Source organism: Poecilia reticulata, linkage group LG18 (assembly GCF_000633615.1).
Source record: "Poecilia reticulata strain Guanapo linkage group LG18, Guppy_female_1.0+MT, whole genome shotgun sequence".
NCBI lineage: Eukaryota > Metazoa > Chordata > Actinopteri > Cyprinodontiformes > Poeciliidae > Poecilia > Poecilia reticulata.
In genome coordinates this window covers 16,578,221-16,594,986 of record NC_024348.1, presented here as the reverse complement: position 1 = coordinate 16,594,986, position 16,766 = coordinate 16,578,221, and the positions used below count along the sequence as shown (strand labels likewise).

The following is a 16,766-nucleotide window of genomic DNA, read 5'->3' as shown; positions in this document are numbered from 1 at the left end:
TGGTGAGGTGTTCCGGGCACGTCCCACCGGGAGGAGGCCTCGGGGAAGACCCAGGACACGCTGGGTCTTACTATGTCACTCGGCTGGCCTGGGAACGCCTTGGAATTCCTCCGGAGGAGCTGGAAGAAGTGGCTGGGGAGAGGGAAGTCTGGGCCTCCCTTCTGAAGCTGCTGCCCCCGCAACCCGACCCCGGATAAGCGGAAGAAAATGGATGGATGGATGGATGGATGGATGGATGGATGGATGGATAGCCGACATAGCGCCTTGTGAAGATGCCGACTATGTGACTATAGTCGGCAGTGACATAAAATTGGACATCCTAACATTACCAGTCTGTATCTTCAAATGACCAAACTACTTCTACGTCATCCGTTTGAGTTAAAAACACTGGTGACCTTTTTTTTTTCTGTTAATCGACTTAGTTGGTTAACCTTCACATCTGTGTTTGGTTCTACTGATAAAATCACCAACGAAATAAGAAAAAATAAAAATATTTAAAAAAGCAACTATACAAAACTTTGACCAAACAGTCTGAGGCCACATTTTGTCTTTTATTTTCAGAAACGAAAAGCTTGTTTGACTACATGTTGCCCCTGCGTTCACCTTCTTATTTCTCTTCATAACTTGAGCTACTGCAGAACTGAACCAATCTCAATGCAACATACCTTAAGATCAAATTCCACCAGCCTGCTTCGCATTTGAGCTTATCAGAACTGTTTCTCTGCAACACTGATTCATGTCACCAACTCGCCGCTTTTTTTTTTGTTATATGTTTGCTAAACTTTGAAAAATACTTCTCTTAAAAATCGGTAAATTGCACTGTAACTTATTTTCTTAATAAAATTGGTAGAGGGGGGGAGGCAGCAGTCACTGGCTCGCTTTAATTCATCTGTTATCTCCTGAAAGACTTAATAATACTTTTGTGATTCAGCATCCGGTTCTCTAAAACAAACAACTTGCTCTGTAGCTGATGGGGACATCCAATTTAACTGCCATCTAAATGGAATCTATAATAAGCACAGTGGCACAATAATGGCAATGCACTGCATCTTCTGATAACACAGCAAGCATAAAAAAAAACCCTGTGATCGCTAAACAAGTGCAGTTTTTTTCCCCCTGCAGAGAGAAGAAGAACAAAATGTCCAGATGTCATTGGGGAGCTGTTGGTAAGGTATTCCCTGTGGGCTCCTCATAGGGGGCTACCTCGGTTCTCCGCTGGCCTTCATGCCCTATAGAGGTAATCTGCAGTCTGCAGTGCATCGGGCTTCTCTGCATTTCTGAAACCCCCCCGACTTTAATTTCACAGGCACCTGTTCCCTCGTGTGGTCACAGCGAAAGGAGTCAAATCACAGACTTTCATGTAAGAGCTGGAGACCAAGCGAATAGGGGTATGGAAAAATAGCTTGCCAGATTCTTGACATGTGAGGCAATGTTTCACAGCCAGAATTTTTTGTCAGCGCTTGTCAGCTAAGGTGGGCAGCAGAGTTCTGTATGGGCATACCGGGAAGATGGTGAAGCAAACCGGAGTCTATGTAAACCCATTATTGGACCACAGGGGATGTAGAGAGTGTTTTATTGAGGGGAAAATGTACCATAGAAGCAGCATGTGGAATTTTTTACCTTCCTGCCCAGCTTCCTTCTTATATTTCCAGGAGGTGAAGCAAAGTAACAGACTTGAAGTCTAAACTTCAAGTTTTTTTTCCCAGCAGCTTCAAAGCTAAAAATGTTGCATGGAAAAGGCCTACATCATTGTATTTCAGTCAGAATACTTTCAAAATTTCACATAAAATGTTCGTAAATAAATCAGTCTTTTCAATGGCTGTTGAACTTGATAAATAATTTAAACTTTTAATTAAATTAAGAAGACACTACCTAAAGTAGATTATGACACGGCGTGTATAACGTCGGTGTAAAATCTACATAATGCTTGTTTTATATTTTCCTATTTAACAGTAACTGGTTAAATAAATAAATGACTACTGATTGGAGCCAAAGAAAAGGATGTGACTAAATAAACACAGGAGGGTTTTGTGGATGTAATCGAAGAGCACGGATTGTTGTTTATGAGCATAAAGTATATTAAGAAAATTCTTACTGTTGAACATTTACTTACGTTTATGTCCTCCGTCACAGCCAGATATCTCCTGACATCCACAGACAGCGTAAAATTCATAACATATCTCCTAAAAGTCCTCTTGAATGTTTAGCCACAGTAATTAGAAATAGTGTAAGTTTTTTCTCGGAGACTGAGCCGAATGAAGTTAATTTTTAAGTATTTTTGAGCAGCTTCGTGAAATAGAGTTTGAGTGGGGTTCAGTTCAGTTTGGTTTGTTTTGGTCATGATATTTAATTTGTAAATCCGGAGCGTTACCTGATCTTTTTAACAACATTACTGTAGTGATATTAAAGTCTCATAAGTAAAACATGTCCTCCTTATATGGGGAAAAGTGATGCATGCACAACCATCGGTTTGATTGCTATTATAAAGTAGTTTATTCTTGTGATTGTATGCATAATATGAACAACATGAGTCAGGACCCGAATAAAAACTGCAGCATCTGAATAGTTCCAGAAATTTGTATTTTTTGTTTTTTAAATGATGCAGCTACGCCCAGTTTTATACCCCTGGCAAATGTAGGTTTGAAGTAATATTTTCATTTGACCAACATGTTTCTTCTAACTGGAAGAAACCAAAAGACCCAACTTGTCTCAAAGAATCTGTAAAGGAAACTAAAGATTAGGCTTATCTTTGATGCTTAATGCGGTACGCTTTTATTCATCATAGTTTTCTCACAAAAGCACAATTATCATATGCTATAAGCCTTAACACAACTGGGCTGTGAGAAATGATATCTACCCTGTACACTTTAAACAGACACCTGCAGATCGGGGCTGTGGGACGCACACGCAGCAGCCCGATGAAACGATAGCGACTTTGGCGCCTTACCGAACATTCAAACGAGATTACAGGAAAAGCCAGAGGAACGACAGAGAAATGGACACAAATTGGGTTTCATTTGTTTACTCTCCTGCAATTGTGTTACCCATTCCCCCCCCACCCCAGTCCCCAGCTCTGGAGGTAATGATTGTGGGGGGACCAGATTAAAGGCTACAGCCGACTGTTTAGTGGGACTCTGCTAACAGAGATTAGCAGCAGCTGCTTGGCCACGGACTTTGCTTGGAAGAAAAAAAGAGACAAACCCCCCCCCCCCCTCCAGCATTGTCTGAGACTAAAACCACCTGGATGTGAAAGAATTTTGACAAGAGGAGGCAGTGTGAACACGGAGGATTGGCAGGCTTTTGTTTATCCGCGAGCCACGTCAGAAGCGGCTCGCCAGCTTGTAGTCGTTCTCCTCGACTTCTTTCCCACCCCGCCCGCTCGTTCACATGGCGAGCCGTTGCAGATGTTGCCTGTAATGATGCAGACGGCGCACACAATCACGCAGAATGGGAAAGCAGAGCTGGCTGAAATTAGTAAAAATTACTTTCCCATTACCTCCCTCATTGCTTCTGTAAGTAGTCAGAGTTTCCACACGATTAGGAGAACTAGCCATGGAGCGCCGGGTTTTACTGCACTCTATCTCACACATACAAAGAGGGAGAATAACTTAGATTAGCTTAACTTCAAGCCATTACATGATCCAATAAAAGACCCCATGTTCTCTTGTCACTTTTCCTTTACCACTAAGCAGGCATCAGAATAAAAAAAGCATCATGAGATTGCGTCCACATTTGGTCCCCTTTTTTTAAAGAAGAAAAAAAGTTTAATGCTTCAAACACTTGGCAATCAACCTTTCTGAAGCCTGATGGGAGCTAATTATTGCATGAGCATCAGTGAATCCACTATTTGTCCTTGTCTGAATACAATAAGACTCTCTATTGGTCTAGTTGTTTAAAAGGCCCAGGGCTAAATACATTAGAATAAATTCACAGGGTAAAATGAAATATTTTTTGCTTGAGAGTGATTGACTCTGGCCACTTTTGTAGCCTTGAACAATGCCTCAAAATCGAGTCATTCTTAGACTTAATGAAGACTTCAGTGCTTTCCAGGAAAGGGATTACGCAGGCATGTGAGAGCAGACAAATGCAGGATGAAATTTCTGACTGTGTACCTGCTCAACAAGCTGCCAGAGCTGACTTAGAAAAGGTTTGAGTTGGCACTGCCGTGTAATGGATCACCAGAGATGGGCCGGGAGAGTCGCGTGCCAGAGATCGGTTTACACTAAACTCAGGAACAGGGAAAAATGCAAGGTTTGCAAGGAAGAGAAAAAAAAAGCAAGGTTACAAATGCAATGCGTTGCATCAGAAACTCTGATTATGTGAAAAACAGACTCCAGTATTTGATTTTTCCTGTATACATTGTGCCATGCGAAAGCATCCATTGCTCCTAAACCTTTTCGCATTTTGTTACTTCACAACGACAAGCTTGAACCTGTCTTTTGGGGATCCTGTGACAAACCAACGCAAAGTAGTGCATAATTGTGACACGGGAAGAAAAGTTCTCAAGATTTTCCATATATACATCTTACATGTGAAAATTTGACGCTTTTTGCTGCATTTACACCTGCAAGTATTTTGAGTCCACCAACGTTGTACACAGGCAGACATCTAACCCATTTTTCTTTGATAAATGGCTCAAGATCAGTCATATTTGATGAAAACCATAACGGAATAGCAATTGTGACTTTTCAGTCACTGTCTCACCAGTAGTATCCTGGGCTGGTGGCTGAAAGCAGCAGCTGTTGCTAAGGGTTTGCCTCCATTAGCACTCAGTTGGCTCATTTAGATGGCTTTGTAACTGGCTGTTTATAAAGTGCTTGTTCGTATAATGCCACTGTACAGGGAAACAATTTATTGACTATTTTTAAAAACTCATTCGGAATGCATTAGTTGAATGCACGGCGTCAATGGAGGTGACAACTCAGAAGCTACCAATATGACTCGAGACACAACGTAGTACAGAGAAGTAATATCCGTTACCAGGACAACCAGGTTTTTTTGCTTACACTACAGTAAGTAGTAAATGACATAGGCATTATTAAATATTTAAAACACTGTGTTTTTGACTTTGGAAACAAAAACTTTTGCAAAAAAAACACAAACTTGACCTAGTGGCCTGTTTAAGATGCCCACCGTAACAGGTGTGCTGGTTTTTAATGCTCTTCTTGCTTGACAAGTGTAAAAGCCAAGTGTGTAAAAGTCTGTCTTCAGTTTTCCCTGGTCTTCATAATGCTTTTTGTTCACTAATGTAATTATTGTTGTATTTTATATTAGTTAGGGGAATCAGAGTAGGAGGTGCTGAATACAAATGCGTGCCCATCTATACAGATTTTTATTTGGTTGAAGTCTCAACCTGGGCTTATACATAACATCCTAATAAAAGACGTTGAAGTTTGTGTTTTTAGGGTGATGAAATGTGAGGCAAATTGCAAAGTATTAAGGCTTTTGTCCAAGGCGCTGTAGAAATAAAGTTTTTCTTGCTGCTAAAAATTAGGTCTAAATTTAGAACAATAACAAACCCGCATAAGGAACTTTTACTATAATTTAATGTTGTTTATAGGTGCGTACTGAAAAATATTAACTGACATGCGTTAATTAAAAACCAGACTTTGTAGGTAGTATAGCAGTTATAAAAGGCCCATAAAGTCTTTGCCATCTGAGAAGCTGATGCTGATCATTTTTAGATTCAGGTAACCTTATTACACCAACAAAATTAGTCCTGTTCAGCAGCCAGAAAGCATGACTACAGCTATATTTAGGACATAGAGCCACTTTAGCACCTTTCCCTGGCTGCAGTACCTCATACCGGGTGAGATGTGTCACATGCCTGTTTCCTTCCAACTGCGAGATATTTCTTTCTGCTGTGCCTGATGCCTCCTAAAGCATCGTTCCCAAAATAAATTCTCCGCTGGAATGCTGGAAGTGGATGGAATCGTGTTCGCCCTCCGGGATCCCACGCATTTCATCCCGAAATACTCAGCCTTGCGTCACGACTGGACCTGCACTGCACGCAGGGTTTGAGAGAGGTGGGAAGATGCCAGCACCGGCAGGCGCACGAACGTTGTTGAACCTCTGCCAGGGTCTCGGGGCGTGAAAACTTTGCCAGTTGCTTCACCTTCTACAAATGTAAAATATTTTTTTTTATTGTTATTGGCCTTTGTCAGTTTCCTGCTATGAAACCCATTTACCTTAAAGCAGCCAGTGTGTTTTGTTGGCTGACACACTGTTGGAGACCTTTTTTAACGGTGGTTCATCAAATGGGTCGCAAACTCTAAAATATTTAGAGTTTTGGCCTGTTTTTACTATGTTTTGGACTTTTACACGTTGACTAATAAATGTTAAAGAGCTTTTGCGTTAGGGAAAATAAACCTAATTACAGGTTTAATGACTTTAGATCAGTTAAGTGGTGTTGCTTTATTTCTTCATCTGTAAGTAATGTGTGTGCCTCTTTGTCAGGCAGCCAAGTGAGTTTAAAAACACACTCCATGTCCAGGTGCACAACAGCAGACAAGTAGAAAATGGAGTAAAATTTAGGCTGGGACTTTTATTTATTTAGGATGACAAAGACTGCAGGATTCTGCAGGAAGAACGGCTTTATGTCATAATCTCATAGTTATAACTAATACTTTTCAATATTCTCTCTCTCTCTGTCCATTTTTTTCCAAGATTACGTGATGCATTCTGTAATTCTGTAACACTGTACCTTTCATTTTCCCATTTTCACATTTGGGTGGTCTCTTGGAGAGAAAACACGGCAAAAAGATACAAGTATACAAACTTTGCTACCAAAAATGGGACAATATTGTTATATCAGTCATTTTATCTTTCAAGATTGGAGGTGAAGAGAAAAACTAGATTCTGATTACATACAGTAAGGTCCATAAATATTTAGTCAGAGAGAACATTGTCATAATTTTGTCTCTACTTGCATGCAAACTTTCAGCTTTAATTTGGTGGGCTGAACAAAACGATTGCATAAATATATGAGAAACTAAAGCATTTTTAACGCAATCCCTTCATTTCAGGGGCATAAAAGTAATTGGCAAAGTAAAGGTCACTGACTTTGTCATTTGGGAATATTCCACTTCTTTGCTTTAGTAATCTCCTGGGTTGCTGGCTGGATGTCTTGGGTCATTGTCCATCTGTATTGCTAGCACTGAGCATACTTTATGTCTCGGAAAACCTTAAAATTAATTTGACCGATTCTGTCCTGTGTCACATCATCAATGAACACAAGTGTCCCAGTCCCACTGCACGCCCAAGTCATCACACTGCCTCCATCAGCTTTTCCAGACAACGTGGTATGCTTTGGATCATGAGTTGTTTCAAACTTTTTTCTACAGGTAAATCTTGGTTTCATCTGTCCAAAGAATGCTCCTCCAGAACGGCTTTATTTATTCATCAAAGTCTAATCTAGCAATTGTATTCTTGAGGCTGATGACGTTTTGGACTTGCACCTTGCAGTGCAGTAGCTTACTTTGTGGTAGACTTGGATATTGATCTGCTGACCTGCTGGAAAGTGTTGGTCACTTGATTGGCTGTTTTGAAGGGCTTTCCTTTCGGAATGAAATGATTCTTCATCTCTTTTTGCGTTGCTTCTTTCTAATTTAGGATGTGCCGTAGATTTTCCCATGGTTAATATTATAGCAATTTCTCAGATGAGTTTGTTTTTGCAGCTTAAGTATAACTTGCTTCACTTGCATGTTTTTTTTTTACTACATGTTGTCAAATCACAGCAAAGTCTTACAAATCCAAGCACCACCCCTCAAATCATCTCCAGGCTCTTTATCTGTCTAATTGATAATGAAATGATGAAGGAATTTCCCGTACCCACCCATGAAATAACCTAACAGCCAATTGCCCAGTTACTTTTGGTTCCTTCATAAAAAGAGTGGCACGTTTTAAGGAGGTGAAACTTCTAAACTCTCCATCCAGTTTGAATGTAGGTACCCTTACGTGAAATCCGACATTATGCCCATTTCTAGCTCCACTGCTAAAGAGAAGAACAGAACTAATGTGATAGTATAATGGTCGTGTATTTGATTATTTTTAAGTGATATGTTGTGTGTTGAGAATGTGGTGAGAGAGGGAATCCCCAGGTTGCCATACACTAATGAATTATTATGAAAAAACACGACTGCATTACACATTATTTCTGAACCCTAAAATCACACTAAATATTCTCTTTGTAAAGCTGTAATCTTTTTCAGAAGCTTGCGTTACTCCCTGAGTGGTTATTGGTAGCACATGGAGCGGGATAAAGATTTTTAATCACCCCAGAATGCCTCCTGGACGTCTTCTGCTTGAAAAACATGTCCCACTGGGAGGCAGTCTACAGCTGTGATTAGGACCAAGTAATTTGTAAAATCCTCAAAATGAGCGGCGTTGTCTTCTCCGCCGCTGCTTCAGGTGCGCTACAGTCACTGCCGCTTTCATTTCAAACAGCAGACGTCAGTGACAACGCTTCGCTCCGCCCAACAAATGACGTCAGAAGAAGAATCAAGATGATGTAAATTTCTCATTTTACACAGTGTGATTTTATTACTCTTATTTTAGGCAGTGTTTAAAAATCTGTCTGTCTATTCTATCTACTCAAAGGAAATTTGATTTCACTGAAGGCAATGTATACGTCTTTGAACATTCTCTCTAATACACACATTGATGCTGGAACATACCTGTAATGGATGCAACTATGCAGTGCCCGGTTACTCTGTTATTCATAACCCTGTGGTCCTAACTTCCACTTTATGTTTTTAAATCAGGCCTGGCTCTTTGCTATTCCTCCTGTATATTTGTTTTCATACAGACAGTGAAAGCTGTTAATCTCAGTGTGGCTGTGGGGGCCCTGCTAGGATGTCGGCTCTCACCGGCCATCAGGCTCCTGCTCTGGCAGCTGGCTTCAAGCGGTGTCCAATAAATGATGGCCGTTTTTTAATTTCCAGTAGTCTTTCATTCCACTCGCTGTGGGGATATTGTAGAACAACTGGTGTTTTAAGACCATCTTTGATTACCCAGTTGTTCCCCCAGCATTCAGTACATTCACTCAACTGGCCCTAATTAATTTGGTATAGATCACATTCGTTCTCTCTCTCTCTTTTTTCTCTTTTGTGTAATTAAAGCAGCTCTAAAGTCTAAATTAGTCAGTTTCATTTCCAACTCGTTCATTGTGAGTAGATGTGCTTGGATAAATCTAATGAGTTTGGGTGCAACTTCTTTTTTCCCGTAAGATAGCAGGAGGTAAAGTTAGGATAGCCCCAGCATTGTATACAATCTCTGTAGGTTATGGAGAATCGCACGTCTTTCATTAGCTCCTCCCACAACTTTGAACAGAATAAAGGTACTGTGTTTTCCGGACTATAGAGCGCACCATACTGTAAGCCGCACCTATAATTTTAAATATTTTTAAAAACTGGAAACAGACATAAATAAGCTGCACCGGGCTATAAGCTGCTGGTATCTCTACCGCTCTGTTTTCCATAAGGACCCAGCAGAGGGCACCGTCCTAATAAATCTGCTGGATTTATTAAGGATGCAGCCCTCCATCTCCAACGCCGAACCATGGTTTTGTTCACGCCGAGTTTACGTGCAGCGGCTCTATATTCCTCATGTACTACCAGATTGATAGCCTTCAAACTTAAAAGCTGCATCATATGAGTTCGAAGAAATTTCTCCGTCTTGCCTGCTGCTAGCATGTGCTTGTTCTAAATGAAAATTAGCACTTTCTACTTTGATTTCCAATTTTGACTTCCAATGATTCACTTCCTGCTAAAGAGCCCTCTGGTGGTTGAAGAAAAATCCACAGAAAAGCCGCACCGGGCTATAAGCCGCATGGTTCAAAGTTTAGGAGGAAAAAAAATAGCGGCTTATAGTCTGAAAAATACGGTTCTCAAATTTAAAGTTGTTTTTTTTTTCAAAATTTTTCCATGTATGGTTGAGGTTCTTCAAAAAAAGCACAATTTAGTTTAAGGATTTCAACACAATTATTATGTTTGTCTTTGTAATTTTGCAAGGTTACTGAACTGCATAAACAATTACTAAAACTGGTGACTGATAATGTGTAAGAGCTGTACATGCGATTACTGTGCCACCACAGGTATTTATTTTGCTTCTATGTCAACACACCACCTCCATGACGGATCGCGTTCCACCAACAGCTAGACTGACATTTCAGGACCGCTTTCAGGCATTACAAAATGAATTTTCACCCTTGTGAGGGATTGGTTCTACTGATGAATGTGCGAGCAAGCCTACAAGCTGTTGATATTCAAATAATCTTAACCTGCAGGATTACTCGTTCCTGTCTAAATGGCAGGTTATGTCAGTGTTAATCTGCGTTATGAGGTCACTCAAACAAGGCTGACATTTTGCCTGCCCAGACCACCTCCCTGTCGCTTTGTGTTTGTGACACCACGCTATGTAAATAAAGGAGCTCTGCTCTCCTGTTCTGCATTGCTCAGGAATTTGTTTAGGATTAGAAATCTCATTTTGCCTGGAGCCCTGCTTGCTTTAGATCAGTCAGCTCATCTGCAGATCGCAACGCTGATAAACACCACAGTTTCTCCGGGCTTCAGCGTTTTTTTGTGTGTTTTTTTTTTCCTCTCTTTTTTTTGTACCTTCTGCAATATTCACAGAGTCAGTATGACGTGCTTTCTTTACATCTCTGTCCAAACGTGGGTACAAGCAAAGGGGAGGCGACGGTGCGCAGGAGTTGGCACACCTGCATCTTGTGACAAGTGTGCGAGGCATGGCGAAAAGAGTAAGCGCTCCGGGGGTTATCTACCTAATTTCAAATCCATTCTAGAAGGAAAGCCTCAGTGCCATTCCCATCTTTATAGGAAGATTTAGAGCGAGTCGGTTGACGGGGTAAAAAGGCAAGGACAGCCTTTGTGTGGGAGATGAGTGACAAAATGAGTCATGGCTGTCAGTTGTGTTATGGAGTGTGATGAAGAACAAAGGGACAGTGCACCTGTCGGAAAGGAAAACCATTAGACCAAGTCTTAATGCACCCATTGTCCTCACTGGTCTAGATTTCAGATTATGACTTTAAGATGTCGTAGCCAAACTGTACAACAAAATTGAACATTTGTTAGTATACGGCGCCTTGCAAAACAAAATTTTTAAGGGGTCTTGTTGATTTTTTTTTTTTTTTTTACAACAAAAAGTGACAAACATATGTTTAGTTATGTTGGCCTCCTCAATTATTACCTTACAGAATAATCTTTTGGTGCAGTTACAGTTGCAAACTTTTCAGGGTTTGTCTTCACCATGTTTCACATGTATAGAGGCTGGATTTTTTTTTTCACAACGATGCAACTGGAAGGAGGAGAGGGTTAGTTTTCAATTCTGGGTCATGCTAACACTTGCTTTACTCTGAACAATCCCATTGTGACTCTGGCTGGATGTTCAGGGTTGCTGCCCTGAGACGATGAACATCGACCCCAATTATCAAGTTTTTTGCAGATTGTAAAATTATTTCTTTTCTTGTTTTCAGCTCCGCACATCTCACTTGTTCCTGCATCCTAACAACATGATGCTGCCTTTGCCATGATCACAGGGAGACCGGGTGTGTTTAGGGTGCTGTTTCACGTATAGTTTCTCAGTTGGGGGTAGAAAAAGTGCAATTTTCTTTCATTCTTCCAAAGCACCTATGGGTAAATTGCACACAAGGATTTCTTACAGCTTCCATGATCGCCAGTTTTGTGGAGCACCTAACTAATAGTTGTCCTATCAACAGATTCTATGAATACTTAAGCAAAGGACTGTATCACATATTAATTATTCCTTACTGCACTGCATATTTTATGAGCAGTTGTTTTTGCATGAAGAGATCAAAATCTCCTCAACAAACTGAGCTAGAAAAATGCCTGTGAAAAAGCAAGCTCCCACAAGCTGAAGTTGAGGCGCTGCTCCTGCGGAGTTTGTTTTGTCACACTTCTCAGGTGCTGTCATGCATGTCCCTACAACACTGTGCCAGATCTTTGCTTCTATTTCTGGGCACCAAAACACTGCCTTTGCATAATATTGTATTTTAGTAAAACACGTTGCACAAGTTGTGCCACAGCAGTGGGGGCTTCAATCACCCTGCTACAGTGCAGAAGCTGACCTAAAAGAGGCCTGGGCGGGCACTGGCTGTACTTGTATTGTCCTGCACACCAATCTGTTGGGGTTGAGTCAGAATGGCCACCTACAAAGTCTTACCCTCCCTGTATTACTGAAAGCTGGCTTCTCGCCGTGAGGCAACAGCTACTAATCTAGCATAACGGCATAAGAAAAAAAAAATGAAGCAGTGTCGAGGTATCAGCATTTGAGCGTGGTGTGCAGGAAAAGCCTTTTACCAGCCCACTGCACCCATATGGCATTAGCACATAAAATGCCACTGTTGACATTTTAGAGGCTTGGTGCCTCTGTAAGTGCAGGGCATCGATATTAGAGCCATTAGGGAAGGCACTTGATCCCATATTGATGGTTAAACAGTCAAGCGCCACCTAGTTACACTGTTTAGAGCTTCCAACAGTATGGTTTCTAAGCCTAGACTTTTATTAATTTAGTTTTGATGCAGTTTCTAAGAAGACTAGTCAGTTACTCAAATGTGTGAAATTAAAAGAAATGTCTGTATGAAATTACCTTTAAATGCTTCAAAAATTGCTTGTTCATGTGCATCTTAAATCTGACAGAGCTGCCAGTAAGCGGTGATTCCTTAGGAGTTTAAAGCATCCTGTTCATGAAAGCAGTAACAAATCAAAGTCGCTGAAAGGCAGAAGTAGTTGGCCAGTGCTAAGCTTTAAGAGTTCTTGACGTAGTTTAAATTGATTTTCAATCTCAGCGCAAAAACAAACAATTTCTGTGAATACTGTCCACAAGTTGTAGCTTTGAAGTATTCTGTTGTACCAAAGTACTAATAAACCTCCGATGTGAATATGAAAGTAAGTAAAATGAACATTTTGATAAATGATTATATGTAAACAATTATTTGTCAATGATTGGTAACATAGTTATTGTGTAGTGAAATGACAAGTTTCCCCATCTCACTTGTCTATTTTTGATCTGTCAAAGTAAGAATAAAAAACAAATCAAAATGTCAGTGTTTCTAACAAACATTTTTTGACTTAAAAAATTGTAGCCAGTATGGCCACCCTTATATTCAGTAAGTCACAAGCAAATTATTCATGGAGTCTCTTTTGTGTACCAGCAACCATAGTCTCCTGAACGCTGTTCAGACGTGTTTAACGTTTTCCTTCACTATAAATCTCCTGCATAAGAACAGCCACAGGTTTTCAATAGGGCTCAGGTCGGGTGAGCAAGAAAGCCATGTCCTCATTCTTTCATCTGTGAGACCTTTACTGGCTAGTTATGCAACGGGGAACCCAAAAACGTTCCATTGAAGTGAAGTGAACCTCTGTGGCCATTTCTCATCCAGGTTAGTGGCCATCCATCTGGTCCGTAAAGAGTCACTCTTATCAGTCCATAAAACCATTGAAAAAGGCTGTCTCCAGTTATTTCCTAACTCTTAAGGTTTAAACTTAGGTTGTTCAGGTATACAACAAAATATTTCCTAAGAGACCATAGGGATTTATTTGATTCATTTTTGTTCACAACTGACATCTCCCTGAAGCCAACTGCGGCACAGTTTCCTTTTATGGCCCTTGTTTGTTATGTGTAAATGTTGAATTAAAACAAAGTGTACAAAAAATGGTTTGCATTTATCATATTCCGTAAAAGTAATATTCAGAATGGGTAGATAAGACCTCTGAGAAACTGTCAGATAGGAGTACCTTTAAAACTCTACTTTTTGTGTTTGCTTTCTCTATCTTCATGCTGTTATTAAGGGTTTTATGTAGAGATGGTGGTAACACTTCATCATTCAGAACTGATGATCTGAAAGGTCCTTCAGAAAAAAGCTGGGTAAGGTTAAAATGAAGGTGATTAAACTTTAAACAACTTTTGCTCTCAGATCAAAACCCATGTTACCTCAGAGCAACATCCAAAAATAAGTTATCAGCAGTATTGGAAGCGATAACCTATCACACTAGATTTATCTAACACCTTTAAAAAAAACGGCAACAAAGAAACCAGAAAATTCAAACCTGTTTTTGCACTACTAATTATCCTTTACCTTATGCCTCTCTCGTCTTGCTAATATCATCCAAAATTTTCTGTAAATGTGGTTGTATTTCACAGAGAAAAGATTTTTTAACAACAAAGACTTTTTTTTAAAGGTACCTGATTATGCAAATGTCACTTTTTAATGTTTCTTTACTAGAATATGGGTATCTCCTGCTTCTATGAACAGCCCAAGAGGGAAAAAAGAACCAAAAAAACAAAAAACACCCAGCTGTTTAAGTAAATGTTCTGCTGGTGTCTGAAAAACAGCCTGTTTCTAAAACCTCTAAATCGTTGCATCACCGTCGTAGGTAACGTTTGTTACCTAGCAACCCCAAGCCAAGTCCAGCTGCTCACCTGGCAATCCACATGGAGCTCCACCCACTTTACTCAAGATGCTAAGCTTCCGCTTCAATGGCGGCTGGAGAAGGAAAATGTTTTATCGGCTGCGTAATGCAGAGCATGTGTCCATGCAGAAATGGAGAGCACAGAGCTTCTGCATTTGAAAGAAAGTTGCAATATCACTTCTTTCTTTTGCGATATTGCCAAAGAAAATTGCTAGCTTGCGCAAATCAGTTTTGCAAGGTGTCCTTTGAAAACTACCAACACTACCCGGCTGGATTTATCAAACTACTTAGACTAAAGGAAGGTTCTGTTCCTGCTGTTCATCCCATATCTGCAGATGATGGCAATGTAAATACATAATGACGTCTTGGGTTGTTCATTAATGTAAACATTGAGTTGGTAGGGCTTGGCCAGCAGCAGCTCATTTGCATAATCATAGCCCTAAAACAGCGCATTAAGGAACTCAAAAGATGCAGACCTGTTAGGGATACCCTAACTCTACCCCTCCTGTAATCTCAATATCAGCATAATTTTGTGTATTAAATATAATTTTGTATAGCCCACAGACCTATCATATAGCTTGTTCAAGGAAGTATAATAGTGAACTTTTAACAAAACCAGCTATTTACAAAAAACAGTTCAAATGACACTCAACTCCCAGAAAGACCTGCTTGTCCCTCTTACATTCTGCTCTAGTTATTCACTTAGAATACCATAGATAGAGTATCCTAGAACTTTGTAGAAACTTAAGTGTTAGAACCTTCTGGAACCAACTGTAACACTCAACAAAGTTCTAGAATATTCAAGAAATGAGCAGGTTTTAGTTTGTCTGTAAATGGATTAACCATTCTAGACTTTTCCACAACGACAGTTGAAGTTTTTATTTAACTGTGCCATCCTCACACAAACAAACATAGTTAAAAACCCTGTAAACTCCAAACTCTTGCCTTGCAAACACACCTCTTCATCTCTCACCTCCTCCTCCTCTGGATAATCTTCTGATAACGCAGGTGATGATTAATTATAGCCATTGTACTTATGGACTGATGTACTCCCTGCTCACATCTATCTTTATCCCCACTCTTCTTCCCCCACTCCCACTCTTCGTCCGTGTGACCATTCGGCGCTCAGGGTAGTTTTCAGAGGGACATAAAAGCGACTCAGCTGTAAAGCTAAATGAAAGTCATTTGCCATCCACATCTTGTAAAGTAGTACGCAGCTTTCACCTGGTTATGAAGTAACTTGTTAAAGGCGGCGTTCAATAATTGAAAGAGCAGAATTAAAATGGGCTTAATCAATTCATGATAAAGTGTTTGTTTCTTTTTCCTTTTAGCTGGCGTCGTTCTCTCCTGTCGCTCATTTCCAATACAGAATCTATAGCAAGATGGATTGTTGCTGTGGTTTGGTGATCTGTTTGTGTATCACTCTTCATTCAGCATGCCTTATTTTTTTGGTGGCTGTTGGCAGCGTATGTCAGTGTGCTTTGTTTGTTTCGCTCAATTGATTAAAAAAAGATGTTGTCTCATGCATTGTGACAGAGTATTTCCTCCAGAGATTGCAGAGTTATTACAGAGCGACGGCTCGGACACCCGTTGATGTATTGTGCTGGGCTTTGGGACAAGGAGGAGGAGGGGCGGGGAAGAAGAGGAGGAGAGCTGGGAGAGGACGGGTGGGCGCGCTCGCTTAGGAGTTAAAGACGGAGATGGAAAAAACAAGTGGCTGGCAGACACACCAACTTCATCACACTCCTCTCAACTTGACAGTGACTTGGGCTGAGCGTCTTTTGCCACGTTCTGTCCCCTCAATAATCTTTCCATCAAACACAACCTCACTACTGTGCGCGCACGCACGCACGCACGCATGCACGCATGCACACACATTACCTTACTAACAGGTTGTCATAGCGCTGTCATATGGTTGTCAGTGTCAAAGTATCTCCACGTGTCTGGAGTGGGAAATTTGGAGATGATAGTTTGTGTTGTCAGTGACAACACCTTGTCTCCCAGTTATTCCCGGGTGTGGGGTTGAGCATTATTGCAGAATCATAGAGCGGCAACACAACCCAAGTAGGATGATAATCAGCTTGATCTAATGCCTGAGATAATGCAAGATTATTCCTGACAACAAAGACTAAGAAAGCATGCAGCTGCAATAATAGTTTCATTTTGCCCCGAGTATTGGGCTGCGATTAACCCAGATTTTCCCAATACCTCTCCTTGTTTTTCCCAGGTTTTCTATGTAGTCTTGAAAAGTCTATAGAAGTATGGAATTTTGTTTAATCGTTTTCCAGGTCCAGATTAGTATGACAAACTTTTAGATTT

The 16,766-nt window shown here is 40.5% G+C and overlaps 1 protein-coding gene and 1 long non-coding RNA gene across 2 annotated transcripts in view; one reads left to right on the top strand and one right to left on the bottom strand.

Annotated features, from left to right (window-relative positions):
• ppargc1a (peroxisome proliferator-activated receptor gamma, coactivator 1 alpha) overlaps positions 1-16,766 on the top strand; it is a 340,330-nt gene that overhangs the window by 49,710 nt on the left and 273,854 nt on the right. The gene's annotated exons all lie outside the window — the stretch shown is intronic.
• LOC103480691 (uncharacterized) lies at positions 3,070-4,788 on the bottom strand. The gene is made up of 4 exons (XR_536146.2): positions 4,705-4,788; positions 4,113-4,222; positions 3,497-3,577; positions 3,070-3,411 (listed from the first exon to the last, which is right to left on the bottom strand). It is a non-coding gene; the product is annotated as an uncharacterized LOC103480691 (long non-coding RNA).